This window comes from Condylura cristata, unplaced genomic scaffold (assembly GCF_000260355.1).
Source record: "Condylura cristata isolate star-nosed mole 26May11 unplaced genomic scaffold, ConCri1.0 scaffold00002, whole genome shotgun sequence".
Classification (NCBI taxonomy): Eukaryota; Metazoa; Chordata; class Mammalia; order Eulipotyphla; family Talpidae; genus Condylura; species Condylura cristata.
The window spans coordinates 44,011,986-44,029,616 of NW_004567103.1; positions in this window are offsets into that span (position 1 = coordinate 44,011,986).

The window sequence follows — 17,631 nt, forward strand, 5'->3', positions numbered from 1 at the left end:
CACACACACACACACACACACACACACACACACACACACACACACACACACACACACACACACACAACTCCAAGTCCACTCAAGCGCAGGGCCCAACAACCACAGGGTTTATTGAACAAACAGACTGGGGAAAAGAAAAGATTCTGCGGCCACAGTGGCTGGCTGTCTCACCCGAGATCGTGTCTGCAGCATCCTGAAGTCCCACACCAAGACCACTGTGGAGGATGAGGTGGCAGCTCAACAGCCCATAACAGCAGTCTGAAGGCTGGGCCAGACACCAGCCTCGATAGCAATGGACTCAACAGAACAACACCAGGAGGTGGTGCTGGAGAACCAGAGGCGGTGGGCTGCAATTTGAAACCCCGAGCTGAGCCCCAGCATGCTCCTTGCTGGCAACATCAGAATGGGGCTGGAGGCAGGTGCAGCATGGACTGCAGAGGTCTGGAGGTCTGGAGCCCATGGGGAATCCACTGAATCCCACAGAGGAGCTCGAAGCTTCTCTCTCTCTCTAGTTTGGGAGCAGAATCCTACTTTGAAGGTGGTACAATGAATCCTTCTCTCTTTGCAAAGAGAGGCTGAGAGAAGAATCAAGATGGCTCTTGTTTTACCTTACACCTTTCAGAGTCCCCCACCCTATACGCCTGATTGGACCATTTTTCAATCCTAAGCATTTGATTGGACTGTTTAGCATCAATCAGCTTGTTTACTATTTTTTCTTTTTCTTTTTTTTTAAAGATTTATTTTTTCATTCATACAGAACTGGGGTACAGGCCAGAGATGCGGAGGGTGAGAGGATCACCAGAGACAGAGTGGGGAGCGGAACGGGCAGATCAATGAAGTACACTGCTGAGGGGAGCAGCAGGCGGGTCGGGAGAGGTCTACTGAGCCATGTGGATCTCCTCAGGGGCAGGCGGGGATTGAACTCATGCAGAAGTGGCTTAAGCTTCTTTAGTGCTGTGCTTTAACCCGCTTCGCCACCAGGGAGGGCCCTTTTTGCCATTTTTCAGCACAAATAATTAAATAGTCAACATAACTTAAAACTGATTGGCCCATTTGGGATCCATGAGCCAAATATAATAGGGGGGAAAGCCCTGTCCAGCCTGCCTTTGGGTCAGGGTAGGTTGGTGGGCTTGTTGAGTCTAGGGAGCCATTGCAGAACAGCACCAGGGGGCTGGGGGTAGTGGTTGGTCCATGGGGATCTGGTTACGAGTGACTGATTTGTAACCAAGACTCTAGAAATTGAGTCTTGATGGTGAACAGCTCTAGAAAGAACAATCATTGCCAGTAGTAGTGAGCCAGAACTGAGAGAATTATAAAGAAATATGAGATACAATCTCAGCTCTCCAGGTTTTTTGTATATAGTTGATAAGACATGAACAATCTAATAGTCATAAAGATTATAAGGGAGGGTTATAAGAGGTGTCTTTACAGAGTATGTCTGAATGTGGATGAGCCTCATGAGTCATTAATGCTACAGGTGTGGAGGAAGATGAACCAGTGGGTGTGGGAAGGTTTCATGAAGGAGATACATCTCAGTGTGGCCCAGAGGCTGGCCTGCGAGGACATATATGGTGAGGAAAGCTCAATGGAGAAGGAGACAGGAGGATATTTGGCCTCGTTTGCTCAGGCTCCTCTAACATACTGCCATAAACCTGGTACTTATAAACAACAGAGATTTAATTTTACAGTTCTGGATCTCGAAAGTCCATGATCAAGGAGTTAGCGGATTTAGTGTTTAGCCTGCTTCCTGGTACAGATAACCATTTTCTTATGTGTCCTCATATGGCAAAAGAGATGAGGGAGATCTTTGGAGTCCCTTTTATTTCCACTCATGAGAGCTATACCCTTGTGGCCTAATCACCCTACAAAGTTCCACCTCCAAATATCATCACATTGGGAGCTAGGTTTCAGCATATGAAATTCAACTGGACACAAACTGTTATAGCAACCTGGTTATTCAGATTCATTTAGGTTTTCTTCCAGTTCCTTCTAGGCACTGTCCTTCCAATGTCTAAGCCAAATTACTATTTAGAAGATAACCAACATGGTGGACACATCAATTGGTGCTAATCTTTGGTCTAAAGAAAAAGCATTCTTCTTATGCATCTATCTGAAAATGAAAGAAAAGTTGAATTTGCCGACTTTTTGTGAACAGATATAAACTTACTCACACATTCAATAAATATGTATGGAGCACCTACCATGCGTCAGGTACAGTGTGACACTGTGGAGATCAGCAATCAACAAGACATAGGTGCCTCTGACCTCTTGGGACTCAGTGAAGGAAAGACCGATACCCAACTGCACCATGACCCAGGTGCTCACAGAGGATGACTCACTTAGTGCTGTTTCCCTTAAGGATTGCAGATCCATTTAGAAGTCTGATACAGACACCTCAATGTGGTTAAGACCTATTTTGTTATTCAATTGATGGTTGGTTGGGCGCAACCACATATCCAGGGACTGATTTCTGATTCTGGAAAACCGACAAACATACCGAGAGAACATATAAATCAAATCATTAAGGAACTTCAGCTTCCAGTTTCAGATTAATGAAGCTAGCAGTGTAGCAAGAGCACAGCCCAGAAATCTTTATGAAAGTTGAGAGAGGTGCATTAAAGCGATTGGTGCTTTTACCCAGAATACAAATAGCAGGTAGGAACAAGTAGGGCTTTGAAAAAATGCCCCAAACTAGGCAGCACAACTGAGATAAATAAAATACACAGTAAAGAGACAAAATAATAAAAATACTGTAATCTGGCCTCCCAGCGTGAAGGCAAGAAGCTGAGACTAGGCGGATGGATTAGAATTCATGAGTCATTTATTTGGTTTTGAACTGATGGAGCCCTGGCTTGTTGGGGATGCTGGAACAAGCTGGTTGTTCTTCCTCCCAAGGCTGTGACCCCTGGAGAATGGACCAGTCCTCTTGCTCTTTTTCCTGTGAAGTTGACCATTTCTTAAGTGACAGCTTTGGGCCTGGCTCTGTTCTATGTAATCGCGTGATGACTTTTTGTCTTTGTAAAGTCCCTCAAAAGTCATGTTTTTGGAAGCAGGGGGCCCTAGATGTGGAGAGACCTGTTTTAGGAAACCGAGCAGAAGTTAGGGTGTCAGTCCTAATCCCAGTCTTTCTGACTCTTAGTCACCCTTCTAGTACAACCCAGAACTTTTGTTTCCTGTGGCTTCCTGTGCCCTTTGGCACTTGACAAATGACCTCTGGTTGAGAGACAAAGCAAAAACTCTATAAATGTGAGCCCTAGGGAGACAAAAGTCTGAGATAACCTTTTATTTGAAAAAAAAAGTCAGGGATTTCCCTTTAGTTACCTACTTGTAAGGTTGCATTATATTAGGGGCTGTTAATATGGTTTAAGAAATAGTTTGCATGTTGTAGTGCCACAAAGTGGGAAAGTGCTTACATAAAACAAAACAAAACTAAGGCCCACATTCATTGTGCTTAAATAAAACAAAACAAAACATTGGGAACATGTCAGAGGAAATCAAGAGTCAACTGGAGGGGCTCTCAGTGGCCAAAACTGGAGCAATTTGAGCAACTGGAAAAAGAAGTGCTGGATTATACCCCAAAATATAAATATTCCAGAGCCAACACTACTCTGGAATTTACTTATTTATTTGAGTAAATAAATAAATGGAGAAGAGACATATTCCTTGCAAGAGAATTCCAAACACTATGCTGATCCCTTACTCTCAGGGAGGCAGGTGCTTCCTACTACTGAAAGGTAGGCTGTGCAAAATGACATCATTCCAAAAACTACAAAGTGGAAAGAGCAAAAGAGAGAAATGTAATCATGGAGACATATGACAAATAGGACCTCAGTCTGGTAGCCAAGCCCAACATCTACAGTGATTCAGTCAGGTTGCTGGGATGGACCCTTGAAAGCATGTAGTGAAAATGCCACTTTATCTCTGTGATCGTCCCATAGTCCCTATGGAAGGGCTCCCTTTAAAGAAATTGCCCAGAACTCCTCCAAACTATGAGGCATATAAAGCAAAGAAAATCTGAAAAAAGAGCAGTGCCAAAGGAAGCCAAAGAGACTTGACAACTGAATGTAATGTGGTATCCTGGATGAGATCCTGGGCTGAAAAAGGACATCAGTTTAAAACAAAGGAAATCTAAATAAAATAGATTCATTAAAAATCACAAATATGCATGTAAGGTGTTAACAGGAGGGCAAACTAGGTGTGGGGACTATGGGAATTCTTTGCACTGTCATCAATTTTTTTGGTAAATCTAAAAATCCTATTTTTTAAAAAAGATTTATTTATTTATGTATACAGTGCTGGGATACAGACCAGAGGTGCAAGGGTGGTGGGAGGACTCACCAGAGACAGAACAGGGAGCAGAACAGGCAGATTGAGAGAAATACACTGCTGAGGGGAGCAGCGGGTGGATCAGTAGAGGTCTGCCGCGCCATGTGGGTCATCTCTGGGGCAGGGATTGAACTTGCACCCAAGCGACCCCAGCAAGCTTTGCAGTGCTGCGCTTTAACCAATTGCGCCACCAGGGAGGGCCAAATTTTGCTTTTAATAGCACATACATTTCTATTAGCAAGATATTTTGAGCATGAATTTAAAATGCCTAAGGAAGACCGGGAATATTATTACTTACAACGTTGTTTATTGCCACTCCAATTCAGTTCTTAATGCTGAGGTCACGCCATGGGCTGTCTGGACTGTCGTTCAGATTTTGGCCAGGTTTGTTCATGGGCCTTGCCCCTGGGAAGCCAATGGGCACAGTGAACTAGCATTGTTCCTTCTTCATCGCTGAGATTTTTGCAGATGAGTCACATGAGCAGTTTGCAGAGAACATTTTAGGAAATTGAAGCCCAATTGGTTGGGATAGGTAAGGACTGGGGAACTTGTTAGGGGGAAAGGATGTCCTGAAGGAATTCTGCAGTTTTGTGGACTCCACCCCCTACTCAGTTTTCTGGACTCCACCCCCTACTCCAGTAAACTACAACTCCCAGCAGCACTATAGAGAGAAATGCGAGGACCCAAGGGTGGACCCAAGGCATTCTGGGGCTTTTGGGGAGATATGAGAGAGTCATGTTGATGCTCTCTCTCTGTGGACCGCGTGGCTGGTGGCTGGTTGGGTGGCTCTTGATAAACTATCAGTGTGCTATTGGAGTTCCAGGTCAGCGGAATTGGTAGGGTGTTCTAGTTAACTTGTATCTCTGTCTCTTTCTTTGGGTTGTGCCTTTTCCTTTCCCCTTTGTAAATAAACCCATTATTGACTCTTTTGTGTGTGCCTGCAGAACAATTAAATCTTAACTGTGCGTGGGCGAGGACCCAGACAGGCACCCAGTTCACACTGGGGTGCCCTGTAACAAATTAAGAAACCAGAGCAGTTTCCTGCCCTCCCCTGCTCTCTACAGTCCTATTTTTGCGCTTGCATTGCCCTTTCCCAGAATGCCCTTGTACTTTTTGCCAACCTACATCCTATCTTTTGTTTTTCTTTCCATTCATTCCAACACATTCTCTTTGAGCACCAGTTACATGCTTAACATTGGGCTAGGTGCTAGATCTGTAACATTTAGAGTCCAGTGGGAAATTCAGGTGGTAACAGTAATGGATAGATTGCAAATTATGATTAGCTCCTTGAAGGAAAGCTAGACAATATGGGGAGAGGTCCTATAAATAGGATAGTTAGAAGGACAGTTAAGTTGCAGCCTGAAGGATGAAAAAGAGGGATTATGCAAAATGTGGGCTTCCTGTAGAGGGAACAGCATGTGTGAGGGCTCAGAGGCAGGAATGGGTTTTGCATGTTAGAGGAAGTGGAAGACCACAACGGAGGAATGTTGGGAGGCAGATAGGCAGAATGAGAATGAGGAAGTAAATGCAGTGTTTACTCTTGGCTCACTGATACCTCACACTTACCCCAGCTAGATCAACTTGTTCTCTCCCTAACATGGCCCTCCTGGTAAGTGGCACCACCCTCCACAAATCTAGGGGAGGTCTCTGGCTGCGTTCTTTCTTTCACCTCCACATATACTCTTTTGGTTATTCCTGTGGGCCCTACATGACAACATGCCCTTCTCACCACTGCATGTCCGTCCCTGGTCCAAGCCTCTTCTCTCAGCCTCTCTCCTGCCCTGCTCCATGAGGCTTTTTCCTCGTATGTGCTGAGCTGATTTCCAGGTCAGGTCTTTGCAGTTCTTCCCCTAAGTCCTCCACAGCATGTTCTTCATCATCAGGTCTCAGTTCTCCCTCACATTCATCTTCCATTCCTGTTATTCTCTGTGACAGTAGCCTATTTGATCCTCCTTCTGAGCGGTAGACACAAACTGACCCTTAACCAGTCTGGCTCCCACAGGACAGAGTCCGTTGCTTGAAGGCAGGTGCTTGGCACTTGTGAGTGCTGTTGTCTTTCCTGGTCTCGATAACTCCCCAACCCTGGTAGACACGGGTTGCAAGGAAGACCAGCTCCCACCAGTCAGTGACAGGCAGAGACAGCTGAAGACCTGGATGACCATGACTGGGATGGTCACCAATGCCCATGGAACCATCCAGCCCCTTCTATCTAGCATATCACTCAGTCACACACACACTTTGCTTGTTTTCTGAGATCTATGGCTCAGGCACATCTCCTGCCCTCAGGGGTTTGCTCTTTCATAACAGCAAAGAGCTTAAAACCACCCAGGACAACAGCTAATGCTGTTTCTACCAAGGGCAGGGGGCTCCTTTGCACAGGTGTGAGCAAACCAGTTCAGGTGCAAAAGAAAGTCATTTTGGGCTTTCATCCAAAACTCAAGTGGAACACACAGGCGTTAATTTTTTTTAGGTTTCAAATTGTTTGGGAAATAATGTTCCAGTTCTCCATAGCCTTGATTGTTCGGGTTTTATCCAGGTTCATAAGGAAATGTTTTGGAAGACCACAAGAAAGTCAGAGCTGGGGGAGAGAGCCCCGAGAGGAAGGAGCGGGGGAGAGGGGCTTTTCTTTTTGAAGCGAGCAGGAAGGACAGATGATCTTGGAACTGAGCCGGGCCTTGTCATATTTCTGGCCCCATTGTACAGCCGGAGGTGGTTTGGCCAAACATCAGAATGTGGGGGTGTTTCTTTGAATCAAGCTTTATTGCGTAGGGAACATATAGAAGAAATTCCATTTTGATGAATTTCAAAAGTGTAACCTTTTTTTCTTTTTGGCTTGACGAGTTCTAGCATTTTGCTAGAAAGGCAGTATGGAAACAAGTAGGAGCAGGGACTCTTGAGGCAGAAAAGCAGGTTCCTGTGCTGGCAAGTCTCAGAACTCCCAAGGCCTGGGTGTTCTTCATGAGGAGGGGCAGGGCTTGTGGTCTGTCAACTGCCCCTGCAGCCAGACCCAAAGCAGGAGCTGCTCAGGTGTGACCAGGACATACGGGTCAAAAACCCAAATTAGACACAATTTAGTCATTTCGAAGTCGTCGTGGGCACTTCTTTGTAGAAGTCACTTACGATGAGCACCTGACCTCTCCATTTTAGGCACAGTTTTCATCAAATGAATTTGATAAGAGAACACAACTGCTACTTTGATCTTTTAAATGAGGAACTATTCTTACAGTGAACAGAGGGTGAAAGATGTATTATTTGTTGCTTTTAAAAAACCTTTTAACAGCCCTCTCTGGTGGCGCAGCAGGTTAAAACACAGCACTAAGAAGCTAAAGCCACTTCCGCATGAGTTTGATCCCCGCCTGCCCCAGAGGTGACCACATGGCGTGGCAGACCTCTCCTGACCCGCCCGCTGTTCCTTTCAGCAGTGTACTTCATCGATCTGCCTGTTCTGCTCCCCACTCTGTCTCTGGTGAAGCCTCTCACCCTCCCCATCACTGGCCTGTACCCCAGTTCTGTATGAATAAATAAATCTTAAAAAAAAACAAAAACATTTTAACACACTGCTTTATCAGCTATACAAAATAGAAATAGGTGAATGTTTTAAGAAAAGGTGTCATGTAGTATATTTTTTATTTCTAATTTTTTTTATTATGCAACATCAAACATAAAACTAAAGATGTAGTAAAACAAACTGTTTTGGAGCAAATGCTAGTGTCCTTCCAAATTTGTATGTTGAAACTCTAAACCCTAATGAGGTATTTGATGGTAGGGCCTTTGTGGGGGTGACTAGGTTACCGAGTGGGGCATCATGATGGGATTAGTGCCCTCATAGTAAGAGAAAAGGCTTTGTTTGCTTCCCTGGGCTCCCCATGGTGTGAGGCCCTGGGAGAAGACCATGTGTGCAAACCAGGAAGAGCATAGACAGTCAGCATCTTGACCTTGGACTTTCAGCCTGCAGACTTGGGAGAAAGACATGTTTGTTGTTTAAATCACCCAGTCTGATATTTGCTTTAGCAGTCTGAATTATTCAAGACAACTACTGTTATTAAGATCTCTTTCTATTTTCCCTCATACTTCTTCCTGCATGTCATTTTGAAGCAAACCACAGATGGTGTATAGTTTTATCCATAAGCATTATATATATAAGTGCTTTATATATTATATACATGTAATATATAAAGACTCTTTTTCTCAACACTTTATTACAAAGCGATTTCAAAGTCGAAACCTGTTTGCTCAACCACATAGATTTTACTGTTAATATTTTCCTAAACCTGCTTCATCACACATCTAACCATCTACATAGCCCTCTACCCATCCATCAAATCATCTTGTTTTGTTTTGGTTCATTTCAAAGTAACTTGTAGACATCTGTACATGTCCCCATAAACACTTCCACATGCTAGACTTCAGTATTTGTTTATGGTTTTTTTCTTTATAACATTTGCATCAACAAAAATATAAATCTGAAGCACACATTTGCTGCATCTTGACAAATGTAACCCAAATACCTATGAAAATATGAAAAAAAGTAGTATCAATCCAGAAACTTCCTTCATGCCCTTTCCGGTCAATCCCCACCAACACTTCTCTTCCTCCTTTCTGATGCTTTTCTACCATTGATTAGGCAAAACAGTAGTTTGAGGATTTATCTTGTCTGTTCTAACTGAAAAAATAATAAAATATAAAACTTCTCAGGAAAAACTGACCTGTTTTCCCCCATAATGCCTTGTATTTTTAGAGAATGTTTCTCAGATTGGTTTAGGGACTTAAGTTCCAGCCTCATTCCCCTGTATGGTCTGTGTAAGATTTTAAGCAAAGGAATTTATTCCTAAAAGAAATTTGAAAACCAGTCTCCAGTCCTTTAAACTCCCAAGTTCATGTGCATTTGCAGATATTTTGGCCACAAGGTTCCCTGGGCAGTTGTCCACTTACTAGTGGCCAGAATGGTGTTATATAGGAGTCATCTGCCTAGTTGTTCCCTCATAGAAGTCTGATTGCTTTGAAGTTTCTTTGGAAGTGCAGGAGGCATTTTGTTCACATGATGTCTTCTTATTCTCATCTCTGGTCAATAACACTTCACCTGAAAACCTCTCCAAATAACAATAATAATAATCAGGTTTTTTTTTTTTAGAACTTTCCTCAGAGCACCAAATCATTTTGCAATTGGGATATCAGTGGGCTTTACCTGTCCTCTGAAATTCAAGTGAATTTGAGCTGAGTGTCATCTCAAGAGCAGGAATCACCTCTGTCTCTGACCACCTCTCTGGGTACCCTAGGTATGGTTTTCCTTGCCCCCCATTGGTCTGATCCTGCATTTGACAAAATCTTCAGACCTACTTTCCTATGCCTGCATCCCCACACCCAACCTGAAGTAATATGTCAGTTTTCACATAGATTTGTACTAAAACCCATTTACACAAGAATTTTTGTGGAAAAATATAGCAGACAATTCTAGAGGCAGAGAAATTCAGACGAAGTTTACATCAAGAAATGTAAAAATCGTATAGCTTTTTAATTCTAGAAATTCTTACTAATGAAGATCTTTTTAATCTACTTGATCATATTGCTCACCTGTGTGCTCTCTTCTCTTCCTTTTTTCTGAACTCTTGTTTCTTTTCATGCACAATTTTCTTTCTTAAATGTTAAGCTTTATTCACAAATTTTCTTAGTTCAACAGAAAATAGAACTGCAGTTAGAATCTCAGTGTATTGGTTAGCCTCAGATGGTTGACTCACCAATCCCAGACATGTATGCTACAGAGAGCATCCGACGTGAAAACCTAACAATGCTGACTTCACCTGTCAGGGTGAAGGTCCTAGGCTTTGTGGTGGATTTCCAACAAATGGGAGGTGGAAGGTCACAGGAATTGTTCTTTGGCCCTTTGGCTGAGTGAATATCCTAGAGTTTGTATCACAGTATCACAGCGACCTTTTTAAAATTTCTTTTTAAAATTCACATTCCCCAGGCCCTCCCTGGTTGTGCAGCAGGTTAAAGCACTGCACTAAGAAGCTTAAGCTACTTTCCATGAATTCGATCCCAGCCTGCCCCTGAGGAGATCCACATAGTGTGGCAGACCTCTCCTGACCCGCCTGCTGCTCCCCGCAGCAGTGTAGATCTGCCTGTTCTGCTCCCCACTCTGTTCCTGGTGAATCCTCTCTCCCTCCGCATCTCTGGCCTGTACCCCTGTTTTGTATGAATAAATAAATAAATCTTAAAAAAAAAAATTCACATGCCCAGCCCAACACAAACCATCAGTTCTTTTTTCTTTTTTTTTTTAAAATCTGGGTTTTACTCATCTTCTCTATCATTTGCTTTTTTCTTCCTCTTTCCACTTTCTTCCTCCTTTTTATCCTCATTGTTTCATCTTCATCAACCTCTCCATCTTCTCCAAAGTGTTCTTCCTCCCAAGAGGCCATGTGAAAGATGCAGTTATGAAGGGAAAGCCGTTGTGGGCAATTTGAGAACTGTGTGTTAAGAAAACAGCACTTCAGTCAAAGGGAAGAGAGAGAGAGAGAAATGGTGTGTGTGTATGTGGTGGTGTAGGGTTGACAGAGACACCCCTCTCCACCACTCCAGGAGCTGGTCCAGTCTAGCTCCCACTGTCAGCTTGTCTCACTGGAGATGTACATGTACTTTTCTTCTTCTTCTTTTTAACCAGAAGATTCTAGTTGAAACAGAGGAGATTCTGTGTATTAATGATGGACAGGCAGAGTTCAGGGTCTTAGCAAGTGCTCATTAACTTTAGTTAGCTTAGCTCCATCCAAGATTTTTTTTTGATCCCTACCTGTTAGGATGGAGCTGTAGGCCCAAGAAGTACAGGGTGAAGACAAGAGAAAAAAATAGATGTCACTGTCTTTCTACAAATGGAATGTCTGCTATGTGCCCAGCATAAATGCTACAGATATAATCCTGGATAAGCAGAAAAGATCTACCGTCCTTATAACCTACAGGGGAAGACTGATGGTGAGCAAGTAAACCAAGCAATAAACATGCAGAATGTACAGAAGTATAAGAAGCTGATTGGACTGAAGTGGGCTGGCAAGAACCATATTTCTCTATAGCTTTCTCTGAGAGCAACCACTTAGGGCCTTTTCTGCTTCAATGTTCTATTGTCGCCATCTTGAAATTTTTAATAATATTTTCAATAAGGGGACCTTGCATTTCTATTTTGCACTGTTCTGCTTGAGGAGAGTTGGGGTGAGAATGGGGCAGGACAGCTGGGCCTATCTTATTGAAAAGAAATTGTCCTGTATGCAGAATCACTTTCTAATACAACTCTCTGATAAGCCATGAAATGGAGGAGGATGTGGAATTCCCTTTCTTTGAAGTTTTCAAAATGAAATAAAGTCTCTCCTTTTGTGATGTGTAAACATGTGGCTCTGCTTAATGAAAGAGACATGGCATTATTTTTATGGGATCTTCTGGCCTGTCTACAAATCCTTTGTGAGTACAGAGAACATCAAGGAGGGTGAGGGTGCTCATGTGGCAATGGATTCTGTCTTTTCTGGCTGTTTCATAAAAGGTTTGTGAGAAAACCATTGTGTCCTTTTTAATTTTACTTTTTTTTTGAAAAAGATTTATTTATTTATGCATACAGAACTGGGGTACAGGCCAGAGGTGCAGGGGGTTAGAGGGTTCACCAGAGACAGAGTAGGGAGCAGAACAGGCAGGTTGTAGAAGTACACTGCTGAGGGGAGCAGCGGGTGAGACAGGAGAGGTCTGCTTTAAACTTCACAAAAACTCATGGGATGAAACCCGGAGTGACCCTAAGAGATGCTATGGCGTCCCAGACTGTAGCACACCTGGCCAGTTGGTGGACTGCACGTGGACGGCTCACCAGACCTGCTGTACACGTTTCAGTCTAGGAAAAGCTGAGTGTGTTTCTAAAGTCAGGCCCACACTGCATGTTTAAAAGGAATTCACAATGAGGTCGATTCCGCCCTTCAAGAAGTGTCTGGGTAAAGGAAAACCATCTGGTTTTCCAAAAATATTGAAAACGTTTGTTTGCCACGATGAGGGAAGATATAATATATTCCTTCTAGAAACACAAGTCCTAGTTGTTTCTGCAGATGGTATTTCAAGCAACCATTTCCCAGCGTAATACTGACTTTAATCTGGAGGTGGGTTGGGCGGGTGTTTCAGGTATATTGCCATTCAGAGGGGTTAGAAGCCTTTCCTCTCCGCTGAAAGGATAAGGGGGCACACAAGAGTGAAAAAACTTTCCTAAGCGCTTGCTTGTACTCTGTGATCAGTGAAACCAGTGTTCACGGAATTTCTTCTTGTTAGTGACATATTCTGCCCCATAGCTTGCTGTTTGGTGTGGAGATACTTCTTATTTTTCTGTTAGTTGTTTTTTTTTTTTTTTGATGGGGTTGATGTTTTTATTTCCTCTCATCTAGGTAGATTCAAAATACCATGATGGAAGAGAGATTACAAGACAGAGGTTTAAGGGAAGCAGCTAGCTAGAGACAATTATAGAAATCATGTTAGGAAAAAAATTACGTCTTCAAGAAACTCCACCTCTTATCTGGGTGGAGAAACAATTAGAGAACAATACAAGACAGTATATAATCAAGTGCTAAATTGTGTGGTACGGATAATGAGTGCTATAGGGATTCAGAGAAAGCGAGGGTAAGACTATGGAACAATTCACAACGCTTTGTGCCGACAAGCCCACTTCCGGGGGAGATGTCTGCCTTTTCTTTGAGAGTTGATTGTGAGGCCCGTCTGGCCCACTTTGTGAATCTATCATTAATGGGCAAGATCAGGTCTTTTGTATGTTCGATTGCATATCGGTGATGATGCAGCTTGGATAAATAGGATGTGGAAACCAATAACTTAAGAGCGGGTCCTCCCGTCAGGGCGCGTATGCCGCGAGATGGTCTCTGCATGACAAGCACCCGCTTCAGTCTCCCTGACAACAATTTCTGCAGAGTTGAAAGCCATTAAGGGGTGGATCTCTACAGTGATAGCCTACATTTTCCAAGGGATAAATCTTTTCTGCTACAGAGGTTGGCAGCTGAATTTCGGTTCCCCTGCCCCCCCCCCCCCTTCTTCACACTTTCCACAAAACAGCTCAAAGGCTAGCAGCCGCTGATGGGGATGGTAAATATTGCTCGTTGAGTGTGAGACAGTGGGTGGAAATCTTTCTCGATTTATAACGAGACATCACCTTCTCAGTGTGAAGGGTTAAAATCAGTCAGGCTGTGAATGTTTGTAGCTTTCAGCTTCCCCAGGAAGAGCAATACCTAGAGATTTTTTGAAAGATCCTGACATGCCCGAAGTTTTGACACACTTACATTCTAAAAGAAATTCTCCACGAGGTAAATATGAACCATTTTCTCTGACAGATGTGGGAGAGAACAAAAAAGCTGCTGGAGAGCTATGCCAGCCTGAGCAATCGGTTTGAATCTATATTCAGTTCAAGATCTGATCAAAGAATGTTGATGAATTAAGACCTGCTTCACCTCTCTGCTGGCACAATTGTTGACCTTGTACCTTATTGCCTGTCACAGACACCGTTATGGCTACCCACTTTGGTTAATCATGATTTGCAGTGGACATCACCTCAAAAGAAACCACTCCCCCATCTTTTGGGCTTTGGTTTTGTTCTTTATTAAGTATGGGACAGGAACAAGCAGGCACAAGTGACCGCACTTGAGTATGTTTTAAAAAATCATTCTTTTGTAAGGAATTGTTTTCTACCTCAGTGGGCAAAAAAAATGTGATCAGAAAAAAAAAAAAGAATACTTCATGTTTATGGTTCACAAGAATATTTCCATTTTTTTATAAAAATATTTTGTATTTTTTTGAATTTTGTCACTGAGTGTAATTATTCTGAGGGTGGGCATTTTGCACTCAGGCTTCCCTCCTCTGCCCTTTTTGGGGTATTAGATGATGAACGATAGCAATAAAGCTAGCTAGTATTACCACATGCAGATTGTACGGCTTCTGATAATCCTCTTGACCATTCTGCCTCTCATCTTACAGATGCAGGAGCAAGACAAAAAGAGTCCAGTATGCTCTGCTTTAGGGTAACAGAGTTGCGCTCCATCCTGTGCCATGTAATCCTAAATCCGTGCACTTGACATCATTCTATTCCACACAACATATTTTGATTTTTGCAGATTTGGATGCTCTGTGGAAATAGCTCTTGTAAGTCTGGACAAATGGAGGGCGTGGACAATTGGACCTTGAGATTCTAGGGTGTTGGGAGCTGCTTGAGGGAGAGTGATGTTGATTAAACAATGATCTATTTTTCTTTTCCTTGAGATAGATGAATTTGACTGATTTGAACTTGTTCTGATGGTGCAGAAGGCCTGGTTTGAGTTCTTTATCCATAACCACCTCTCCCAATTTGAGCAGCTAATGGCTGGTTCAAGTGACAACCTCTTAAAGGTTTGCATTTACCATAGGACAGAAGTTGGATCAGGGAACCACTTTGTGAGTGAGAAAATGTGAGGCTGAATCTTTGCACAAAAGGGAAAGTATTAGCTAAGTATAAGGCTGGAGCTTTCCACAAAGGGAAAAGTATTAGCTAAGTATAAGTATAGGTTGGCTGACTACTTCGAATCATTTACTTGGGACCAGTAAAGTCACTTGTTTGATCCTGTTTAGTCAAAGAAGGTTGGTTATTCACAGTTCAGCCATTTGAGGCCTGTCACATGCTTGAATTGTTATTATGGTAAAAGTTGGATTCACCCAGGTATTATCTGACTTGCTAAATTTGCATTGCTCCTTTCAATATATGCCCTTAACACTTCATCTTCCCTGTAAGCATATGCAGGCAGAAGCTTTGCATGCTTTTCATGCTTGCTAATCAAAGAAACATAAGTATTGATTTTCCTTCGGTGAGTGTAACCAAGATTTCTCATGAAGATTCAAGTGAAAACAGTAGAAGTATTTAATATATTTTATTTCTGGAAAGGTTACTGCTGAGTTTTTATTAGAAACACAGTTAAATTATTTTATTCTGCTTACAGTATTGAATCTGTTTAGTGTGTATTTTCCTGTCCTTTAAAGGCTTTGTACGGCATGACAAGAATGAGTGTGAACCTCATTTCTGAAAGCCTGGTCCTGACTCTTGTGTGGTCTAGCTGCACCCTAGAAGTTCTATGGGCTAAGAAGTCTTGTAATAGTTGAAGTAAAGAACTAGTTAAAAAGAAAGACAAAGATCCCTGGGGTTCACTGGGGTGAAAAGAAAAGTCTTTCTAAGTGCTAATTTCAGTGATATCATTTTCCAGTCATTATCAGGATAAGCAGAACTTACTCCACCTGATTTTGATAAATGGCAGTTGTCATTGCAATCACCTGGTTTTATGTGGGCTGTCAAGGACGCTGGAGGGTTTGTATCAATATTAGTGACAACCAGCATCTGAGGGACACTTAAAGACCAACTCAAAATCTCTCCCATGATTTGGGGCCCCTGAATGACCATGGGATGGCTTTCTAAACTTGTTGGAACCAGATTGTTAATAAAATGTCACCAGCAGGAAAGACCACCTCATCAAGACTTTAGTGTTGACTATCTTGTAAAGGGAGTTACTAAACACCTGGGAATAGACACCTGTCAGGTACTGATTTTCTTTCAACAAACCAGAGCTCTCCCTGGGGCACTTTACAGCAACTGCCTTTTACTTCCTTCAGCCAAGTCTTGCCAAGGAAGCTTATATTTAGGTAATAACTCACTCCTGTCTGGCTGTGTTTTCTTGTCTCTAGGACTGAAGGGAGTAATCAGTTTGAATCTTGGAGAAATTCCCAGTTAATACCAAAAAGCAATCAACCAATTCAAGCTGTTGGTAAAGTATAGGGAGTGGGGAAGAATGGTGGTTGACTTTCTTCTTTTATGTTTTGGAATAAGCTCATTTTTATTTGCCTAATGTGGATCAGAGCCCATGTCCCAAATCTGTGTATACATTTTTGACTTTTTCCCCTTCATTCGGCATCTCATCCCAAGATGTATTTTACTGAGTATAGAACTGAATCCAGCCTGTGAACCATTCCATAAACATTTATTGGGTCCTGATGACAGGCAAGGCACTGTGGAGAATTAAAGATGATTGCCAGGGCTTTAATATACTTTCCCTTGAGAAATGGGACCTTTGCCTCCTCCCTTTGAATCTGGGCAGACTCTGAGACTGCTGAACCAATAGAATGTGGCAGCACTTTTGTGATGCTAGCTCATCTGCCAGGGGAGAAATTCGGTTGTAGGGCGAATACACTTCTTGACAGAACATAGGTGGACACTATGGGTCCAGGTCCCAGACATGTGAGAGAAGTCATCTTGAACACTTGAGATGAACACACCAGAGAGCTGAACACATCACAACATAAAGAGAAGTCTTACCCAGCCAAACCCAGCCAAATTTCCACTCCACAGAATCATGAACGTTCATGATTTGCTGCTTTATGACTTTGAAAACCCAATATGAAAGAATTGCTTCAAATGAAATCCGAACCCTACGGCTGCTTTGAAAACCTGAAATGACAAATGAGTTAATGAGAGTAAGGAGCTTACATAGTGGCTGCCATGGAGTAAACACTCAGCAAGAGGTAATTTTTATAAATGTCAGTGTAATATCCCAACTATTTTCCTTGTGCTAGCTTTTGTCTCTTGGTTCCATGTTCCATACCATTGCCAGAATCAACTTCCCAAAGCATATACATATACTTAGGGTAGCAGATACTGCTGTCTGACCAATAATAATTTTTGTCTGTTTTTCAGTAACAGAACCTATGAATATTACTGAATATTTGAAAGATCAGACTAAACACTACTTTTTCTAGCTGCTTCCCATGCATTTTGAAGGGGCCATACAACTAAATTTTGGCCAATGATAGGTAAACAGAATTGGTTCTGTGACTTCTAGGTAGTATTGGCCAAGAGAGAGTCATGGCCTTCTCTTTATCTGCTTCCTGGACCACAAACACATTGCCTAGAGCTCACTGCTGCCATCTTAAAGCTAACTGGAGTCACTTCCTTAAGATGCAAGGAAGAAAACTACAAGGAGTTTGAGATCCTGGATCAGCTGTGGAATTGCCTTCACAGACTTGGATTCTCATCTTTGTATTTCTACATATGAGATTTTAGAGGTACCTAATTCGGACTAAAATATCTACCACACATTAGGCACAGACAATAAACATAACGAGGCTTCTGGAGTTCAGCCTTTGGGAGAAGATATGAGTGAATAGAATAATGAAGAGTGATAATAGGTAAAACAAATATTAACTACACATTTCCTGTGTACCAGGGACAGCTTTTCATTCATCATCTTGCCTTATCGTCACAATGGTAAAACAATG